Below are 20,820 nucleotides of genomic sequence, written 5' to 3' on the forward strand. Positions count from 1 at the left end.
CAATCCTAAATTATATTCTGTAATTATAAAACTAACTTAAAACTATAAAACTAACTTAAATCATTGAATGCATCTTAGATCTAACAATTAAATCTAAATCACTGCCATAGTATATGCAATAGTCCAAAATAATAAAGGATCTTAAAAAGCTCTCCCATATACAGTCTTAACACTTTGTGCAGCAATAAGGCTAATACAAAACTATAAACTATAAAACTAACATGAATCATGGCTTTAAATTTAACTTTAATCCCAAATACACGTTGGATATGCAGCTGTGGGTGTGTGTGGCATCATTGCAGACCTTGGCGCCGTTCAGACACATCTCTGATCAAAAATACACATTTCATATCAAAATAAACAAAATGTTCCCAAACAATGTCCAGCCGAGACATAAGGTCATTTTAACTGAACAGAAATTAATCCTTAATTTTGTCACAAATATAAATTGCTGCCTTCTTGGTCAAGAATAATACTTATATAAACCTACATAATAATAAAACCTAACAAAACTCATGATGTCATCCTCGTTAGTATAGTGGACAGTATCTCCGCCTGTCATGTGGAAGACCGGGTTTCGATTCCCTGATGGGGAAGCTTTAAAAACTTATTAACTTTTGCAGCAGGGGGATGTAGTGGTTCGCACTGCAAGAAGGTTCCGGGTTTGAGCCCATCGGCTGGTGAGGGCCTTTCTGTGTGGAGTTTGCATGTTCTCCCTGTGTCAGCTCTGGTTAACCCCACAGTTCAAAGTACTTATAGGTTAACATGGGGTGGTGTTGGGCTGAAATGCCCTTGAGCGAGATTCCAGAACTATGGCCTCACTTTATCTTCAGTCAGAAATATTGGTAGGGACACGCCCATGCCGTCCATACCCAGTTCTACACCTATGTTGTTGTTTCTGGAGAAAACCAGAAAATAGGGAAAAAGTTAGGGCAGGCAAAATAACTTCTAGCTGCATGTGGTCCTAGTACAAGTACATCTGTCTTGTCAGAGTTCAGGGCGGTGTAGTGGTTAGCACTGTCCCCTCATAGTAAGAAGGTTCTGGGTTTGAGCCCAGCAGCTGACGAGGGCCTTTCTATGTGGAGTCTGCATATTCTCCCTGTGTTTGCATGGGTTTCCTCCAGGTGCTCCAGTGTCCCCCACAGTTCAAAGACATGCAGTCTTTCGGTTAACATGGGGTGGCCATGAGGTTTGGCTGAAGTGCAGTTAAGCAAAACACCTAATGCCCAACTGCTCCTTGGGTGCTGTAGCATGGCTGCCCACTGCTCTGTGTGTGTGCTCACTTGTGTGTGTTAACTGCATCAGATGGGTTAAATTTCACTGTGTGCTTAAGTCTGTCCTTGAGTGTATGTGTGACAAATAAAGGCTTGGTTTCTTAAGGAGAAGGAAGGTAATAAGCATCCAGTATCTAATTTCCTTCACACATTCCTCAATTTTATTAAACTGGTGTCTCTCATCTGGATTTGCAGAAACATACAACTTTGTGTCATCAGCATAACAAAGAAAAAAGCAGTGGGCCTCAGACAGAACCTTGTGGAACACCAAAATTTATCTTAGTGTGCATAGAAAAATCACCATTTACATCAACAAACTAATAACGATCAGTTTAATAAGACCTGAGCCAGGAGAGGGCTGTTCCCTTGAAATAACATGTTCTCGTCTATCAAGGAGAATGGTATGATCAGTGGTGCCAAAGGCTGCACTAAGGTCAAGCAATACAAGCAGGGAGACAGCCCTGATCAGAGGCCAAAGTGGTGTCACATACAAAGTGGTGTCACACACACCAGAGTGGTGTCCTTTCCTGGGTGAATTCCTCACACGTAGTGTTAGGCTCCAGATCCACAGCAGTCAGACCAGGATAAAGCACTTACTGAAGACAAATGAATAAATTAAGGGATGTGCTCAGAAAACCTTATATTAACGAACAGTGTAATATTATCAAATTCAGCAAAGTCAACATAAACACAATTAACAACACAAAGCATCATTAACTACATTATCAGGATTTTAATTAATTACTTTCTTTAATGGATTTGTTGCACCACATAAGCAATATCAGATAAAATGAGGTTTGAGTTTACAATATTGTTAGTTAAGGGACTGATAACACAATCTGTAAGACTCCATCTAATCCTCAGTGGGTGGAGCAAGATGTGTAAGATACAGTTTACACAGTTTCACAGAGACAACACTCCCATTCATATCGACTGCAAGAGACACACTCAGAACAACCATGTTACTCTTCCTCTCTGTTTTCATGGTTGTTATCAATGTTGGTAAGTCATTTAGTATTATTTTAGGTAATTTTATTTGCATAACAAAAGGTTTATTTGAAATGTTGAATGTAGATGTAGGAGGTAACGATACAGACACAGAGACAAATCTGCCATTTATACAAGAGAGATCCAAACTGACACTCAGGAAAACCATTATTTATCCAGCTGTTACCACAGCTGTAATTAATATCAATAAGTCTATATTAAACATGACATACAATATACAAATATGTACCATTTTACTGTTCTTAAATTAGTACTATTGAGTGGTTATTAAAGTATATTACAATGTGTTTTCAGCAGAGGCTGTTGATGAACGCATGAAACCAGACAAAACAATCATAACTTCAACTGAAGGCAGCAAAACCACACTGAGCTGCACATATGATGAATCAGCTATGTTCCTCCACTGGTATCGACAAAAACCTCAGTCAGGACCAGAGTTTCTTCTGATGATTCAAGAATCTACAGAGGTTGTTCCTAATCCTCATCCAGGACTATCCATCAAACTTTATAAAACTGAAAGGAAAGTAGTTTTGGAGCTCTCCTCTGCTTCAGTATCAGACTCCTCACTGTACTACTGCGCCATGGAGCCCACAGTAACAGGAAACCCAGCTACACTGTACAAAAACCCCTTCATAAGAGAAAAGTGAATTGTTTTTCTTTTTTTGTCAGGAGGGGGCGCTATTTAGCTAGTTAGTTCAAATAAATTTCCATGTTTCAATTTCCAGTCTTTGATGTAGAGTATATTTGACTTTCTGTGCTGATTGTGCTTAAATAATCTTTATAAAAATGTAAAATCACCTTTCTTGTTATTTCTTTAAATACTTCTTAATTTATCCCCAATACCCAAAATGGACCAACAAATATATCCATTGTTTGTGGACACTTTATTTTTGTTGTTGTTGAATAAGATTGTGTTTATTTATTAGACCAACCATGTCACGTCAGTGCTGAAAATGGGGCCCCTTGTTTCACACATTAGTCACGTTAGTAAAGTTGCAGGTTTTGTTGGTATTATTAAGCGTCTGTCGTGTTTATCTTGTGATGTGTTTTGTTTCACTGTATGCTCATGTTTATGTTATTGCTCGTACTCCTGGTCTTATTTAAAAAAAAAAAATCTGCAATTGCATTACATGACGAACTACTGGAATATTTCACTCATTTATGCATGCTAAACTGTGTTCAAATAAAATGGGTAAGTGAGTGAAAATAAAAAGTAACAGTAACCTTTTACACTATGAAAAAGAAAACATAGTTTATTCTGTCGAGTTAGTATTCTGAATTGTTCAGACAGGAAAATGAAAAATTATTATGGATGAGGGGTGGCATGGTGGTGTAGTGGTTAGGGCTGAGTTCGAGCCCCCTAGCCAACAAGGGCCTTTCTGTGTGGAGTTTGCATGTTGTCCGCGTGGGTTTCCTCCAGGTGCTCCGGTTTCCCCCACAGTCCAAAGACATGCAGGTTAGGTTAACTGGTGACTCTAAATTGACCGTAGGTGTGAATGTGAGTGTGAATGGTTGTCTGTGTCTATGTGTCAGCCCTGTGATGACCTGGCGACTTGTCCAGGGTGTACCCCGCCTTTCACCCGTAGTCAGCTGGGATAGGCTCCAGCTTGCCTGCGACCCTGTAGAACAGGATAAAGTGGTTAGAGATAATAAGATGAGATATGGTGGTGTAGTGGTTAGCGCTGTTGCCTCACAGCAAGAAGGTCTGGGTTCGAGCCCCGTGGCTGGCGAGGGCCTTTCTGTGTGGAGTTTGCATGTTCTCCCCATGTCTGCGTGGGTTTCCTCCAAAGACATGCAGGTTAGGTTAACTGGTGACTCTAAATTGACCGTAGGTGTGAATGGTTGTCTATGGCCCAATCCCAATTCTAATTTCTACCCCTTCCCCTCCGCCTTCCCCTCCGCCTTCCCCTTGGCCCTTCCCCTTGAAACTGAGCTACAAGGGATAGGGCTTGAAATTCAACCCTTACGTATTGGGATAGCCCTTCAACGATCGCATACGTCATCGCGTACCTCCGTCAGCGTTTACGTTAGGAAAACGCGACGCGTCATTGGCTGCGACCAGCCGCTACAGTCAGAGCCAGAGGCAGAAATCTCTGCTGGCAGGGTGTGATTTGTTAACTAACACCACTGAATGGGATATCTTTGGCGCTTCGTGCACCACATCCGACAGAATGAGGTGTCAGAACACTCATGTAAACAATAAAAGCGAGAATAACAGAACAAAACGTACGCAGTAAAGCAACCGAAAACAATACTCACTCCCAAAGCTTTTTAGCAGCAGCTTGGATTTCAGAAATCGCTGCTCATTCTCAGCTCGAAAGCGAATCAAGCGGCGTGTTTCCTCTGGATAACAACTTAAAACACGTAAATAATGGAGAAAATACATTTATGACAATCTTTCGCCGCGGGAACCGCCATCTTTCTGAAATCCGCATGAAATCTCGCTGAAATCCGCATGGCATTGTGGGAAATCACTCAAACCCCTTCGTTCGGAGTCTGCTCCAGGAAAATCTCTGTTTGGAGGGGTACAGAAGCCCTACCCCTTCCCCTACCCCTCCGCGTTAACTGGGATTGGGATACCCCTACCCCTTCACATGAATGCGCAAAATGGAGGGGAAGGGCCAAGGGGTTGGTCCAAGGGGTGAAATGGGATTCGGCCTATGTGTCAGCCCTGTGATGACCTGGCAACTTGTCCAGGGTGTACCCCACCTTTTGCCTGTAGTCAGCTGGGATAGGATCCAGCTTGCCTGCGACCTGTAGAACAGGATAAAGCGGCTAGAGATAATGAGATGAGAACTATAATATTATTTGGCAATGGGCACATAGGAAAGTGTAAAGTTTCTGTCAATATGGTTATCATGCTTGCATGATAAAAACTCGCAAATATATTTATCTAAATACATGACCTACTCATTCTAAACCTGATGGGCTTCGCCAGAGAAGCTCTCGACCCCAGAGGGTTAAAATACGATGGAAAAAAACCACTTTGTCAGGGTCCAAAACCTGTAGTATTCTATTTTCTTTGAATGTTAGTGGCATACCTACCCAGCTGATAACAGCATCACATGATGTCATGACAGAATGCACTACTACTCACTGATGAGATGTGACTTGTCATTCATCGAGAACTTCTGCGATTGGCCAATCACAGGTCATATTACAATGTAATTATTCACCCAGTGTAACATCTCATCTCATCTCATTATCTCTAGCCGCTTTATCCTTCTACAGGGTCGCAGGCAAGCTGGAGCCTATCCCAGCTGACTACGGGCGAAAGGCGGGGTACACCCTGGACAAGTCGCCAGGTCATCACAGGGCTCCAGTGTAACATTTGGAAGAAAATTAGAAGTAGATTAGACCCATATACGTATTTACAATTTTTCATGGGCTATCCGGTTTGGTGCTTTTGAATTACAGACGGACAAATGCGAAAATTACTAGTCAATATCCGCCGGTCCAACCTTATTTCCCACACAGTTATTATGTCAATGCACAAAGGTCCTGTGCCCTGTTAAACTCCAACAGGACTCACCCAGCTCATTTTTCACTCCAATCGTATCATGAAAAAACCTAAGCTAGGACCGACTATTAAAGATAAATTTATACCATTAACTCTTCAGCTCAATCCCACATAATGATTGATTTTGTTAATTTTTTTAAAACCTTATTAATAAGTAAAAAATGGCAGGCATATCTTGGTATCTGCATTACTAAAACTATTTTTTAGTGTGCCCCCCCTTAAATCCGTGCCAGTGTGGATGCAGCGGAAGCGCATTTTCCACATCTCGATGGTCTGCTTCAGCACATTCCGGGCCTCAGCATGAGTGGTGTTGTATCTCTCCTCTAGTTCATTTTGTGGGTTGCTAAAAGGGGTGAGCAGGAAGGAACAAAAGGGGAGTAAAAACTGTCACCAAGTAATCATTCACCTCCAAATTCCCCATTGTTGGCCAAGGTGCAGAGAGAGGAGTTTGTCCATATGAATAAATTGTATGTGCTGCTAGGGCATTTGGCAACGACATCAGTGATCACACCAGGGGCATCATACACAACCTGCACATTCAGGGTAGTATATACCCTTTCCTGCACAAAAAGACAGGGTGATCATAGGATGGCAGCTGGATGGGGATCAAGGTGCCATCTATGGTTCCTATGACCTGAGGAAATCCTGGGTCTGGAAGCTGATGGAAGGCCTGTTTGGTTTCCTGGATCTCCTCCTGCATCCATAGAAACTGGATCAAAGTGTGGCAATGGTGCAGGAGTGCTGCTGTGACTGAATGCACAGCCTTAGACACAGCAGCCACACTGAGGCCATAGCCCTCCCCAATCATCTGCAGGAATCTCCCAGTGGCAGAGCTGTCAGAAGCTGGACTGCTGGCCTGAGGGAAAAGTTATGACAAGGAGCTCATTACAACTCTCCGCCTATGAGAGCTTCCAGACTGCAAAAAGTTGAAAACTGAATTTGAGAAGAAAATTACTTAATGCTAATGAAATTATCTTGCTGCATGGACGGATATTTTTACTTGATACCCCGCCTCTCACCCATAGTCAGCTGGGATAGGCTCCAGCTTGCCTGCGACCCTGTAGAACAGGATAAAGCGGCTAGAGATAATGAAATGAAATGGAAAGACATCTTAGAATAAGTTGATTGCAATCTAGAACTAGGTTTAATAATCTCAGAATTGGTGTCTTGTATTCTTCGAATAGGAAATGCTAGATTGTTTCAACTATTTTCAATATATTTTCACTGGCTAAGATATCATATTTTGCAGTGCAACGATAGGATTTCAGCTCTGGGTAGCCTGTACCTGTCTTGGATGGCTTCATCAATGTAGAGTTCCAGTGGATTGAGATGAAGTCTTATTTTTGCATTTCATGTATTTCTCTAGGGTAGCACGGTAGTGTAGAGGTTAGTGCTGTTGCCTCACAGCAAGAAGATCTGGGTTTGAGCCCCGTGGCTGGCAAGGGCCTTTCTTTGTGGAGTTTGCATGTTGTCTGTGTGGGTTTCCTGTGGGTGCTCTGGTTTCCCACAAAGACATGCAGGTTAGGTTAACTCGTGACTCTAAATTCAGTGTGAATGGTTGTCTGTGTCTATGTGTCAGCCCTGTGATGACCTGGTGAGTTATCCAGAGTGTATCCTGCCTTTCGCCCATAGTCAGCTGGGATAGACTCAAGCTTGCCTGCGACCCTGTAGAACAGGATAAAGTGACTAGAGATAATGAGATGAGATGTGTTTCTGTGACTGAGTTGCAGGATTCACTGGAATGCAGTCATGATTATTTGAACTGTTACCCACAATGCCAAATTAGATAATTGCTTGCCGAATTGAGTTAAATGTGATTAAAGTGTGACAATATCAATGAGATGTTATAATTCCGTAACATATTGAAATATATTCGTAATGTTTTCTGTAAGAGCGGCACGGTGGTGTAGTGGTTAGCGCTGTTGCCTCACAGCAAGAAGGTCCAGGTTCGAGCTCTGTGGCCGGCGAGGGCCTTTCTGTGCGGATTTTGCATGTTCTCCGGGTGCTCTGGTTTCCCCCACAGTCCAAAGACATGCAGGTTAGGTTAACTGGTGACTCTAAATTGACCGCAGGTGTGAATGGTTGTCTGTGTCTTTGTGTCAGCCCTGCGATGACCTGGCGACTTGTCCAGGGTGTACCCCGCCTTTTGCCTGTAGTCAGCTGGCTACGTAGGCTCCAGCTTGCCTGCAACCCTGTAGAACAGGATAAAGCGGCTACAGATAATGAGATGAGATGTTTTCTGTATATTTATTCCATAATTAACTCAATGTACTTGCAGTGTACAAGAAAACTAGTTGAAGACTGGCAGCAGATTCAACACCAGTTTCCCCTATTGATTGTGAGAGTCCCATGCGCATTCTGTCTATTTGGCTGTGAGGAGACACTCTTTGTTGTGAAAGAGTGATCCAGGTCCATCCTCAGTTAAGAGCGAACTAAATTACTACTTTGGCTATGACGTTGTTCAGGAAAACCACATTAGGAATTATGGAATTATGGCAGGTAATAGTGATAAATGTGTTTTTCTTGAAAATAATTATTTCTTGATGAGGGATTTGATTTTCTCTGAATGAATTTATTTCAATTAAAGGTTTGATTTTTCGCATTTACTTCAGTGTGAGATGAAGTTACTTCACCAAATGGTGGAATTTTTTCTCACCCTTTTCACTAATCTTTACAAGGGGTGCCTATAATTGTGGAGGACACTGTATATGAGAGGGTGGAGTTACATCTGGAGACAGCAGAGACAATCTCAAATACACAACAATGACATTTATTTCTAAAGCTAGAGGTCTGAACTAAACACTCAGGATAACGATGTTACTCCTCTTCATGCTTTTATTCACCATTGCTGAAACTGGTAAGCCATAAATATATATATATATATATATATATATATATATCATCTCATTATCTCTAGCTGCTTTATCCTGTTCTACAGGGTCGCAGGCAAGCTGGAGCCTATCCCAGCTGACTACGGGCGAAAGGCGGGGTACACCCTGGACAAGTCGCCAGGTCATCACAGGGCTGACACATAGACACAGACAACCATTCACACCTACGGTCAATTTAGCGTCACCAGTTAACCTAACCTGCATGTCTTTGGACTGTGGGGGAAACCGGAGCACCCGGAGGAAACCCACGCGGACACGGAGAGAACATGCAAACTCCCCACAGAAAGGCCCTCGCCGGCCACAGGGCTCGAACCCGGACCTTCTTGCTGTGAGGCAACAGCGCTAACCACTACACCACCGTGCCCCTCCCTCTCTCTCTCTCTCTCTATATATATATATATATATATATATAAAACGTGAAATTTTATGTTTTAAAGGTGTCATTGCATCATTTTTTTCATTAATTATGCGGTGGTCTCTAGTATGAATGAATCCCCTGTGAGCCAGTTTTGGCAAAAAAAAATGCTGTGGTGCTCCTGTTTCAGGCTGTTCTAGTTTGGTGGAGGAATGGGTGGGGAGAGAACGACAGGATTTCAGCTCTTACTCATTGTGGCAGCGGGGGCGTGGTCAAGCGCTGGTCTGTGACAGGAGGGCAGAGTCAGGGAAGGTAAGTGGCAGAATCACTACACCTGACGTCAATTATCCTGTGTTTGTGTGTGTCTTCCCAGTGACCGCGCCCTACTTAAAGAGGGAAAGCAGAGAGCAGAGGAGCTTCCCCCGAACCAGACGCCGGTTGTGTGTGTGGCTGTCTGTGTTTTCAAACCAAGTTAGACTAAAAAGTGTGACAATAAAACGGTTTATCAACCTGAGCTCTGTCCTGCCGTCTTCTGCGTCTTCTGACGCTCCCTCCAGTGGGTTATGGGCAAGGCCATGACTACTAATTTTTGAAGTGACGTAAGTTTGTAGGGCTTTTTCTGATTCGCTCGTTTTTCCATCTATTTTCTTTCATAGGCTAATCCAGGGAATGGGGGTAGAAGAACATTTTCACGTGCAGCATGCATATGCAACTCAGAGTGACCTATGGTATTTCAAAAAGAGCAAGTATTAAACAGTTTGTCATGGAATGACACCTTTAAAACAAACAAAAAGAACAATTATTTATTGATAAGTTTATTCATCGCGGAGCTCCATCCTGAAGACACACAGGGATCCCAGCTGTGTCCGTCCCCGCCCCTCGAGATTCTGATTGGCTGTTTGATTTTGGCCGGAACTAGAAGCGCGAGCACACCTACGTCACTTATTTTTGTCTGCAGATAATTTCGTGTTTATTGGGTTTTTCCACTGAGAGCAACTCAAACAGCGCAACACAATAATCATCACTTTACACACTTTAATACAAACTTTAAAAAGATGTCAAAGCAAGTGAACCAAGGAGAGAAAGATGAAGTCAAAGGGAGTTTTGCCAGAGGAAGAAAAGGAAAGAAGCAGTGAAAGAGCGAGAGAAAGGCGAAGAAATCTTTCACAAGAAAAGCCACAAGCAGAAAGAGGAAGAAAACGGGTAAAAAATGAATTAATATAAATGATGAGTTGTAGGAATTTAATTCTAAATAGTGATGCTGATTTTGAAATCACTGCGAAATTCTTCAGGATCTGACAAGTTGCCCAGAATCCACTTGCAACCCTGTCAAAATGGTTCAACCCACGAAACCCCTCTATCTGACCCAAGTGGTACAGTCCCTCAGTTTCCCCACCTAAACCCGGAAGTGCCAGAGTTTGATTGCCAGTGAGTAAAGTGAATATGGAAATGTCATCACAAAGTTTTACCCAATAAATGAGTGTTTTTCACAGCCAGTGTGTACATTTGCATTTCTTGATATTAGATAAAGTGAACACAGATGAGAGATGTAAATGACAATGAGCATTTTGAACGAGACATGACAAATAGGGTTGCCACCATTCAGAAATGAAAATAAGGGACGCCCACCACGGTTCCTTGGGGCCATGACCACCACGGGCACGACTCCCATGGGGTGGGGTGCCCGCAGCAGTGGTATGTTTTATTTTGTAGGTGTTTTTAGTAAAGGGGTGATCAAGAAGCAATTACTCATACTTAAGGCTTGAAATGCTTTATTGCCAATGCTGTAAAAATGTATAATGTACAAGTAGGCAACAATGAACTTTTAAAATATAATCTAAATATATTGAGAACTGGGCGGCACGGTGGTGTAGTGGTTAGCGCTGTCGCCTCACAGCAAGAAGGTCCGGGTTCGAGCCCCGTGGCCGGCGAGGGCCTTTCTGTGCGGAGTTTGCATGTTCTCCCCGTGTCCGTGTGGGTTTCCTCCGGGTGCTCCGGTTTCCCCCACAGTCCAAAGACATGCAGGTTAGGTTAACTGGTGACTCTAAATTAACCGTACTGTAGGTGTGAGTGTGAATGGTTGTCTGTGTCTATGTGTCAGCCCTGTGATGACCTGGCGACTTGTCCAGGGTGTACCCCGCCTTTCGTCTGTAGTCAGCTGGGATAGGCTCCAGCTTGCCTGCGACCCTGTAGAACAGGATAAAGCGGCTAGAGATAATGAGATGAGATATTGAGAACTTAATATCACTGTAAATGTAAGTGCATAACTGTTCTTGGTGTAGGGACTCTCTTTGTGAACCTTGGGGACATTTTTCCTTAGAGAGGAAAAAAGAGAACAAAAAACAACAAAAACACAACAAACGTATATCTGCTTATTCAAGAATGCAGAAAACAAGAAAGTGCAAAACATTACTCCTTCCCTCAACAGTCCTGAGTTCATCAGGAACTGTTGTGTTTCTCTTGTCTGTGGAGTAGACCAGATTTAACCTCCTAAGGCCCAAGCTGTTTTTTACATGTATTTTTTATTTCTCTTTGCTATTTGGGCTTATTCGAACCTGATTAGAATAAAAACTAAGCATCATCTTTTGATAAGATGTACTTTTAGAGAAAAAGTATGTCCACATATGTGGATTCTTGTTCCAAATTTCTAAAAAGTGCTGTCCACGCATGTGACCGCTAAGCCCTAGGAGGTTAAACAGTCAACAGATTAAATTGAACGGTATTTGTCTGCTGTCTGTCTTATGACTTGAAATGAAGTCATGTCATCCAAACAGTTAAAGTAAACCACACTAATAAAATAAAATTTTTAATCGAGGAAATGTATTTATTTATTTATTTATTTGTTACTATTATACTGTGAATGCTGTGTGATGATAATAATAATAATAATAATAATAATAATAATAATGTTGTGTGTTTTCTGATTGTCAGTGAATGTGTATAGTACGGGCAAGTACGTGGTTGGATGAGAAAGCGAGGGGGCGGGGTGAGTGTGGAAGACAGGGGTCCTGTGTGTGAGTGAGTGAGGTGCTGAGATTTAGTGAGAGCTTGATTTGTGGATCAACTCTGTCATCCTTTTTAACACATCCATTCGGACGGATGAATGATCATTAATTCAAACAAACAATCAATCAAACAAACGACAATCATAACATAATGTCCCATACCGTATCACTCTCAGGAGATGATTGGGGTATAAAGAACTGTGACACTGACGCTTGTGTCTTCTGTGTTCTTACATATCTGCAGTGTTGCTCTCCCGACGAATGCTGTCTAATGTCAGACAGCCCACCGTCTGCCACTGAAAACACTCGCCGACAGACTTTACAGTTTGCTGTGTAGTCGTCTCCACTCACGCTGTCCAGCCAAGGATGTGCCTCTTCCCACTCACGTCTGTATTTTTGTAAGCGTTTACGCAGAGTGGAGGGGTTTGTGTCCTGGGTAGATCCCGCAACGGAGTATTTCCTGTTTTATTTTGTTCATTATTGTTAGATTTAGTTTTGATATGTGTGAGACAGACATGTGTATTGGACATTTATGAAAATATGGAACAAATCGCGTCTCGTATCGGTTCAATACGGGACACAAGATTTAATTGCCAAATAAAGGACGATTCTGTATTTTATGGGATGGGTGGCAACCCTGATGACAAACATTTGGTATCCAAAAAATGCTGCTCGGCCTTTCCCCGCTCTCCCCATAGCACAGTTAAATGCATGAGAATGAAGTGATGGCAAACAGTGATTTAATGCTGAGCATGGCTTATGAAACCAGTTATACTGATCAATTCAAACAGTATGGACAAAGAAAGAAAACAGCAATACACTAGCAACAGGTCAGCTGATGGTAAAGTGGTGGCAAAAGGCTGCCTGCGCACTGCGCATGCTCTGTTAGCTTAGCTTTAATATCGCCTGCACGGTTTGGCTCCTGTTGCAACTTGGCCCATGAGGGGAAACATTTCAACCAAAGACCTTGAAAACTTTATATATTTTGCTTACTTTTCGGTGAAATTTGCCATTCTGCATTCAAAATAAGAAAGCATGTCACCTATGATTTTGGTGTAGAGCAGAGGAAAAACCTGGGTGGGGGAGGGGTGGTTTCTGTCCCGCTCAATCCACAGAAATGACGTCAGAGAGCAGATTATCTCACGAGCGCAGTGAGTTTCTAAGATGGACACAGTGCCAAAGATGAAAATGACAAACTCCAGATGTGTCGTGTTCTGTGACAGACGGCTGACTGGCTGTATTGGAACTGTTAGAGAGCAGCAAGTCGTGTGGATTCGTCATTCTAAATGACATGCTTTGCAGGCTGCTTTAGAACATCCCCACACCAACACTAGCTCTATCGGTATTTACTCACCACGGAAATCAGTTTAACCTTTAACTGAACCACACTCCAATCTGTAATTAAAATTTAAATCTTCATATTAGTGGAGCTCCTTCGGCCCATGTGAGCAGAGCCCCATAGGCATAGAGTGTGGAGACATAAAGAAACCCATCGAGTTGTTTTCTGATGGTTTCGGTCCTGTGTGTGCATGCCTGCCACCACAGGAAACCCAACAACTAGTGAAGTAGAGTAGTAGTCGGGACAGTATAGTAGTGAGTAACTTGTCACTGTTGTCGCCTGACGTTTTGTGCAACATAAGGAAACAGTATAGTAACTATAACGGTAAAGAAATAAAACAAAAGAGGCAGGCTATGATATAAGAAACTTCTACAAACCAGATGGGAGCTCCACTTTTAGGCAGTGCCTCAATCTATATATTAGTCTTAATTTGAAGTCTTTTTTTGTTGACGTTATCATCTGTGCGTTGATGGTGACTTGAGTGCAAAGTATTTTGCAGAAATTGCACACCAAGGACACCCTCAGGTCCTCAATCTCATTCAGAGTAATCTCACTGATCTTTAGACTGTCCATATGGGGCCATTCTCACCAGCAGAAAGTGGTCTTCAGGTGGTGAGAAATCATGAGGAGCACTTTCTGGTGTCAGTGTTCTCAATATCCCCTCTTTTGTCTGGATCATCTTTTTACCTTAGAAGTATCCCTTACAGGCCCCAGTGAGAATTGAACTCACAACCCCTGGTTTACAAGACCAGTGCTCTCACCACTGAGCTATGGAGCCTTAATTCGTTCACAGCTGCTGAAGCTTGGGGCCACAGCAGAATCTTGAAGCCCCTGCACCGATCCTCAAAACAGCCCACAGAAATTGGCGTCACGTCACTCACAACTTTAGTTCTTAGCTGCAGTTAGCTTCTGTTTACTATTTGCCTCACAAAAAAAGACACACATTTTAAATTATGTGGTGGGCCAATCGTAGAATGGGCTGTGGACTGTACATTCTGGCTACTTTCTCATCTGAGCTAACAAAAACACTGGACAGGCCAAGCCCTCAAGAGACGAACCATAAGCACCATGAGTGACCTCCTGATCTTCAAGCTCTTCATGTGGGGTCATCCTCAGCAGCAGCCAATGGTTTTCAGGTGATGAGAACTCCAACCAAAAAAAAATCCAAACAGTATTTTTGGTTGCATGTCTGTGAAGATTCTCAGTCATCCAGGTCATAGTAAACTATGGGTGGTAAAAGAGAGCAACTGGACTTGCTTGATGATTCTTGAAGATGTTTCACCTCTCATCTGAATACTTCTTCTGTCTTAGAAGCCTTTCGGATGAGAGGTGAAACGTCTTCAAGAATCCTCAAGCAAGTCCTTTTGCTCTCTTTTACCATCCACAGTATTTTTGGTTCTTTTTTTTAATCCTCCGCCCAAACGAAGTTTGGTGGGGGATATAGAAACGGGTTTCATCTGGTCATGTTTTCATTTCCAGGCCATATCTTTAAAACTACTGAAGATATTTTCATGAAAATTTGTATAAGTATCAAGCAACTTGTGAACTGCTGCGTTTTGCTATTTTGGATTTTTGGAAAAAATTAATTTTCAAATTTTTACATAAAAAATTGATTTTCAATTAGTTCCTAAGAACAATGTTCATTTCCGGAGCATAAATCCCAAACTATTCATGATACAGATTTGAAACTTGGAATGTATGTTAACAAGATAATGTATTCGTGCCGTTTGATTCTAAGAAATGTGAGAAATTAAAATTTTTAGCTCACCTGGACCAAAGCTCCGGTGGGTTTATGCCATGGGCTGCTGAGGTCAGTGTAAAGAGGTAGGGTTGGTTTCCTGCAGCAGAACTTGAAAAATGTGACAAATAATATCTTGAAACTTGGTATATAGTTGGCATATAGGGTGGGGGATATAGATGACTGTCTTCTTGTCGTTTTTAACTTGTAATTTTCTTAACCTCATGCTTTTTCCGTGTACATCTCATGGAGTTCTTGTCCTGAGTTTCCTAGAGCTAAAAGTTGGAACTGTGTAACCAGGAACTTACAAATATTTGCAGCATGATAAGAATCCTTTAGAGTTTTAATTGAAGTCTTTTGTTTAAGATGTCAAAGGCTAGGGGCGGCATGGTGGTGTAGTGGTTAATGCTGTCGCCTCACAATAAGAAGGTCCAGGTTCTAGCCCCGTGGGCCGGCGAGGGCCTTTCTGTGCGGAGTTTGCATGTTGTCCATGTGGGTTTCCTCCGGGTGCTCCGGTTTCCCCCACAGTCCAAAGACATGCAGGTTAGGTTAACTGGTGACCATAGGTGTGAGTGTGCATGGTTGTCTATGTGTCAGCCCTGTGATGACCTGGCGACTTGTCCAGGGTGTACCCCGCCTTTCGCCCGTAGTCAGCTGGGATAGGCTCCAGCTTGCCTGCGACCCTGTAGAAGGATAAAGCGGCTACAGATAATGAGATGAGATGTCAAAGGCTCACTGATAGATACTTGAGTGCAACATGTTTTGAAGAAACTTTATAGTCAGGGAGCATATGTAACCTACTTTGCAAAATTTGCCAAGTCTGGTTTCTCAGTATTAACCCTTTATTTACATCCCAAACAAATTATTTTTACTTGTTGTAATGTCAGCAATCACCATTTTCACCAAAAAAAGGAAACGCTAAATATCGCATGTAAAAACGTAAAAAAAAACCCCAACCATATATCCGTATCACTTAAGTCCATTATAACATCTGTATTTTTTTTAAATTACCCATTTACTAACTTTATATGAATAGAAATCATATATTTACATGATATTATCAAGTTAAGTTTAAAATGAGACATTTAAGTACATAGAGAACTTAAAAAAGCCAGAAATATTTTACACTATTGCTACAGAACTTGAGAATATTTATAGCTTATCTACACTGTAAAAAATGTCCGTAGAATTAACAGTGAATTTATGTAAAATCATGACATAAAAAAGCTGTAAATACAAAAACAATGAAGCAGTGTGTAATTTACATCAATATACTGTAAAACTCCTAACCAAATAGCACTGTTAATTTAACAGTAAGAATATGTTGAATTGATCATATTTTTTTGTAGAATTTACAAATTGTTGTAGTTTAAACACAGACAAACTGTAATACTAAAACAGAATGTGATAGTTAAAATTACATCATTGCCCTGTTAAAAAAATAAAAAAAATGTCAGTAGAGGCTCTCCGGCACATTTCGTAAAACTCTAAATCAAATAAAATATCTGTCTAGTAGATCATTGCTTGTAACCATCATACACTGAATCCCGGTGAAATGTTAATACAATCATTGTTTATTGTACAATGAATATCCGTAAAATTAACAGTTATGTATTGATTATTGTACATTGAATACCTGTAAAATTTACATTTAGTTATCATTAATTGTACATGGAATCCCAATGAAATGTGCAAGTTATTCTGTAATGTTGTTTACATTTCACTGTATTTTTAACAGGATTATTCTGGCAACCACAGCTGCCAGTATTTTTCGGTAAAAACAACGGATTTTTTTTTACAGTGTACATTCCAGAACTCAGCTCACAATCTCTCATTTTAGAAATTTCTGTGAGACATTTATTACTAAGCTGCTCCCTGTTTTTATTTTATTTTTTATTTTTTTTAATGTCCAAACTACATCAAGAAGTAACACTTTGCCTAAGGATTCAAACACAAAACACTGAGATAAAAGCAGTTATTGGTAACACATATTATGACCAGAACAGCCACTGGACTATTTTCAAAAGTAAACAATGTCACTTTCACAACTAGACAATGTCAGTTTCCTCTGTATCTGCTGGACTGTCTGTTGTTCTGTATGGAGAGTGCATGGACAGATAAGCATCAGACATCAGACATTTCAGTACCTCTATAACTAACAGGTTCACTAGTTATCTACAATTTGTAAGAAAGTGTTATATTCTTAATTATGGCAGACATCTGAGACAAGCATGCAAATGTACAGATAGGCAAAGATAGACACACAAAGAAGCGACTAACTTGCTGAAATATTTTTGCAACAAATCTCACAGTTATGGGACCCCAACAGAAAATCAGTCACCTTGTTAAACACTTTTTTCATCAATCTTGAAACAAACATACATTTAGATAAAGAATCTATAGAGTAACAAACTCCGAAAAGCAGAAAGTTATGTCAGTTGAATTGACTGAGCAGCACACCACCTCTGAGGTTCCAACTGATCCCACTCAGTAGTTTAGGTCCTTTTAGGGTTAAATGGGTATCTAATGTATGAACCCTGCTTTTGACTTGAGTAAAAAGGTTGTGTGCCACAAATAACACCTATTATGGATACAATAATTGCATATTAATGATGTAATACTTTTATACCAATTTCCTATATGTGGTTTCAGGGCTCTTTTTATGCGCAAAATTCCCCTGCATAATTAACTATGAAACAGCAGCCTACAAATATTACAACAAGCCCAGATTTATGAATTCATATCTGAACTTGTATATTATTACCAAAAACAAGACTTGGTAAATTTTGCAAAGTAGCCAAATACCACCTGACAATGGGCATTGATGGAGACTTGAGGGCAAAGTGCTTTGCAGAAATTACACACCAAAGACAACTTCAGATCCTCAGCAGTCTCACTGATCTTCAAACTGTCTACATGAGGCCCTTCTGACCAGCAGAAAGCAGTCTTCAGGTGATGGGAAATCATGAGCAGCACTTTCTGGTGTCAGTGTTCACAATATCCCCTCTTTTACCTAGATAATCCTTCCACCTTCAAAGCATTCCTTGCAGGCCCCAGTGAGAATTGAACTCACAACCCCTGGTTTACTAGATCAGTGCTCTCACCACTGAGCTATGGAGCCTTAACTCTTTCACAGCTGCTGAAGCTTGGGGCCACAGCAGAACCTTGAAGCCCCTGCACTGGGGTTATGACTGTGAAAGTGTTTGCAAAATTTCTACTTTCCTGATGTTGCATTTGGTGAACTTTTACTCATATATTACTTTTTTGAAGTTATTTTTATTGGGTCATGCAAAAACCTCCCGCACCCAACATCACCTCACTTTTGATAAATACATGTATATTAAAGAAATAAATCATGATTATAAAATAAATTCATTGAAAGATGTGTAAAGTACTTTTATATAACAATAAATTGCTTAGCAATTGTTGTAATAATAATTATAATTGTTAATTAAGTATTAATTAACAATTATAATTAATATTACAACAATTGTTAAGCAATTTATTGTTATATAAAAGTACTTTACACATCTTTCAATGAATGTATTTTATAATCATAATTACTATTTGCCTCACAAAAAAAGGACACACATTTTAAATAATGCAGTGTGTCAATGGACTGTACATTCTGGCTACTTTCTCAAGTATTTTTCAAATTTTTACATAAAAAATAGATTTTGACTTAGTTTCTAAGAGCAATGTTTGTTTCTGGAGCATATATCCAAAACTATTCATGATACAGATTTGAAACTTGGTATACATATTAACAAGGTGATAGAGATGTGCCTTTTCATACAAAGAAATTTGAGAAATTTAAATTTTTCATGTTTCCATGGAAACAATTTCAGACTAAGTCTGAGGTTTTGGTTCCAGAGCAGAACATGAAAACTATGAGTGGTATGGTCTTGAAAGTTGGCATGTACCTATCTCTGAGTAGTTTGCCATGATCGTATAGTGGTTAGTACTCTGCATTGTGGCCGCAGCAACCCCGGTTCAAATCCGGGTCATGGCAAGAAAAAAAAAAGCTAACTGAGTAGGTATAATTTTGGGTGGCATGGTGGTGTAAATGGTTAGCATGGTTGCCTCACAGCAAGAAGGTTCTAGGTTTGCTGCCAGAGGGGGCCTTTCTGTATGGAGTTTGCATGCTCTCCCTGTGTCTGGGTGCTCTGGTTTCCCCCACAGTTCAAAGACATGCGATTAGGTTAACCCTTTGGTGACTGACCCCTTGAAAATCATTCCTCCATATTACTTGAATAATATTACACCTTTGAGAATAACTTGATTATGTTCAATCATTTAGCTTTAAAATGATGGGTTACTTATATGATTTGGATAAGTCAATGGTGAGTTATGATGTTTTTATCTAATGTAGTTGAAAACAGGCGATTTTGGGGCAGTCACCAAAGGGTTAATATGGGATGGCCTTGAGCGAGGCACCTAACTCCCAACTGCTCCCCGGGCACTGTTAGCATGGCTGCCCACTGCTCTAGGTATGCGTGTGTGGGTTAAATGCAGAGAGGAAATTTCACAAGTGTGTGATGAATAAAGTTGTGCTTTCTTTTCTTTATGTGTTGATTAAGTAATGTATATGTGCCTTTTGATACTAAGAAATGTGAGAAATTTTAATTTTTAGCTCACCTGGACCAAAGGTCTGGTGAGCTTATGCCATGGGCTGCTGAGGTCAGTATAAAGAGGTAGGGTTGGTTTCCTGCAGCAGAATTTGAAAAATGTGACAAATAATATCTTGAAACTTGGTATATAGTTGGTATATAGGGTGAGGGATATAGATGACTCTGTCTTCTTTTCTTTTTTAACTTGTAATTTTCTCAACCTCATGCTTTTTCCATGTACATCTCATGGAGTTCTTGTCCCGAGTTTCCTAGTGCTATGTAACCAGGAACTTACAAATATTTACAGCATTATAAGAATCCTTTAGAGCTTTAATTGAAGTATTTTTGTTGGTGTCAAAGGCTCGATGATAGAGACTTAAGTGTAACATGTTTTGAAGAAACTTCTCCTTCCTCAGCAGCAAGAACTCACAAGCACCACTTCTCTCAGGTCCCAATATTTTTAGATCAGAACCTGAGACGGAATCTTTCTCCCTTCAGGTCTGTCAAAGGCCCCAATGAGGATTGAAGGAGGAAATAAGAAACACAAATAAATAAAACACCCAGTTTCTTTCTCTCTCTCTGTGCAACCTTCACTCGATCCAGCAAACTTCACACACAAAATGCATCACACCTCTTAAGGCCTAATGGCTTGGTGGCATCTTTCATAATATTACAAAGAGCAGCAGCTGGTTTATTGTTTCACCTCAATGAAATAACAGGCTTCATTATTACAAAGTCAATAGATCAATCACATAATAATAATAATAATAACTTGTCATACTAAATTATTTGTCATGATTTATACTTATTTACAGCAATTTCAAATCAGGCTAAATCTCCTAATGCAGCAAAACCACTTATAAAACAAATATAACAGGGAATTTAAACATTTTATAATGTATTGATTAGATTATATTTTTGCAGATTAGAAAAACTGATTTTTCATAATTATATGAATTCTGCTGACAGTTGGAGTTGAAGACAGGTTCCCCATGTGAGGTTGAATGTAAAGCCAGGATGCTTCAGTAAGAATCAACAATCTGTCAGTAACAATGGTGACACTGTCATGTGGTGCTGTGG

At 40.6% G+C, this 20,820-nt stretch overlaps 2 non-coding genes across 2 annotated transcripts; both read right to left on the bottom strand.

Annotated features, from left to right (window-relative positions):
* Nucleotides 1–14,097: 14,097 nt before the first annotated feature.
* trnat-ugu (transfer RNA threonine (anticodon UGU)) lies at nt 14,098–14,170 on the bottom strand. Its single transcript has one exon. It is a non-coding gene; the product is annotated as a tRNA-Thr (tRNA).
* A 4,008-nt stretch (nt 14,171–18,178) lies between these two features.
* On the bottom strand, nt 18,179–18,251 carry trnat-agu (transfer RNA threonine (anticodon AGU)). The gene has a single exon. It is a non-coding gene; the product is annotated as a tRNA-Thr (tRNA).
* Between the last annotated feature and the right edge of the window lie 2,569 nt (nt 18,252–20,820).

This window comes from Neoarius graeffei, chromosome 1 (assembly GCF_027579695.1).
Source record: "Neoarius graeffei isolate fNeoGra1 chromosome 1, fNeoGra1.pri, whole genome shotgun sequence".
NCBI lineage: Eukaryota > Metazoa > Chordata > Actinopteri > Siluriformes > Ariidae > Neoarius > Neoarius graeffei.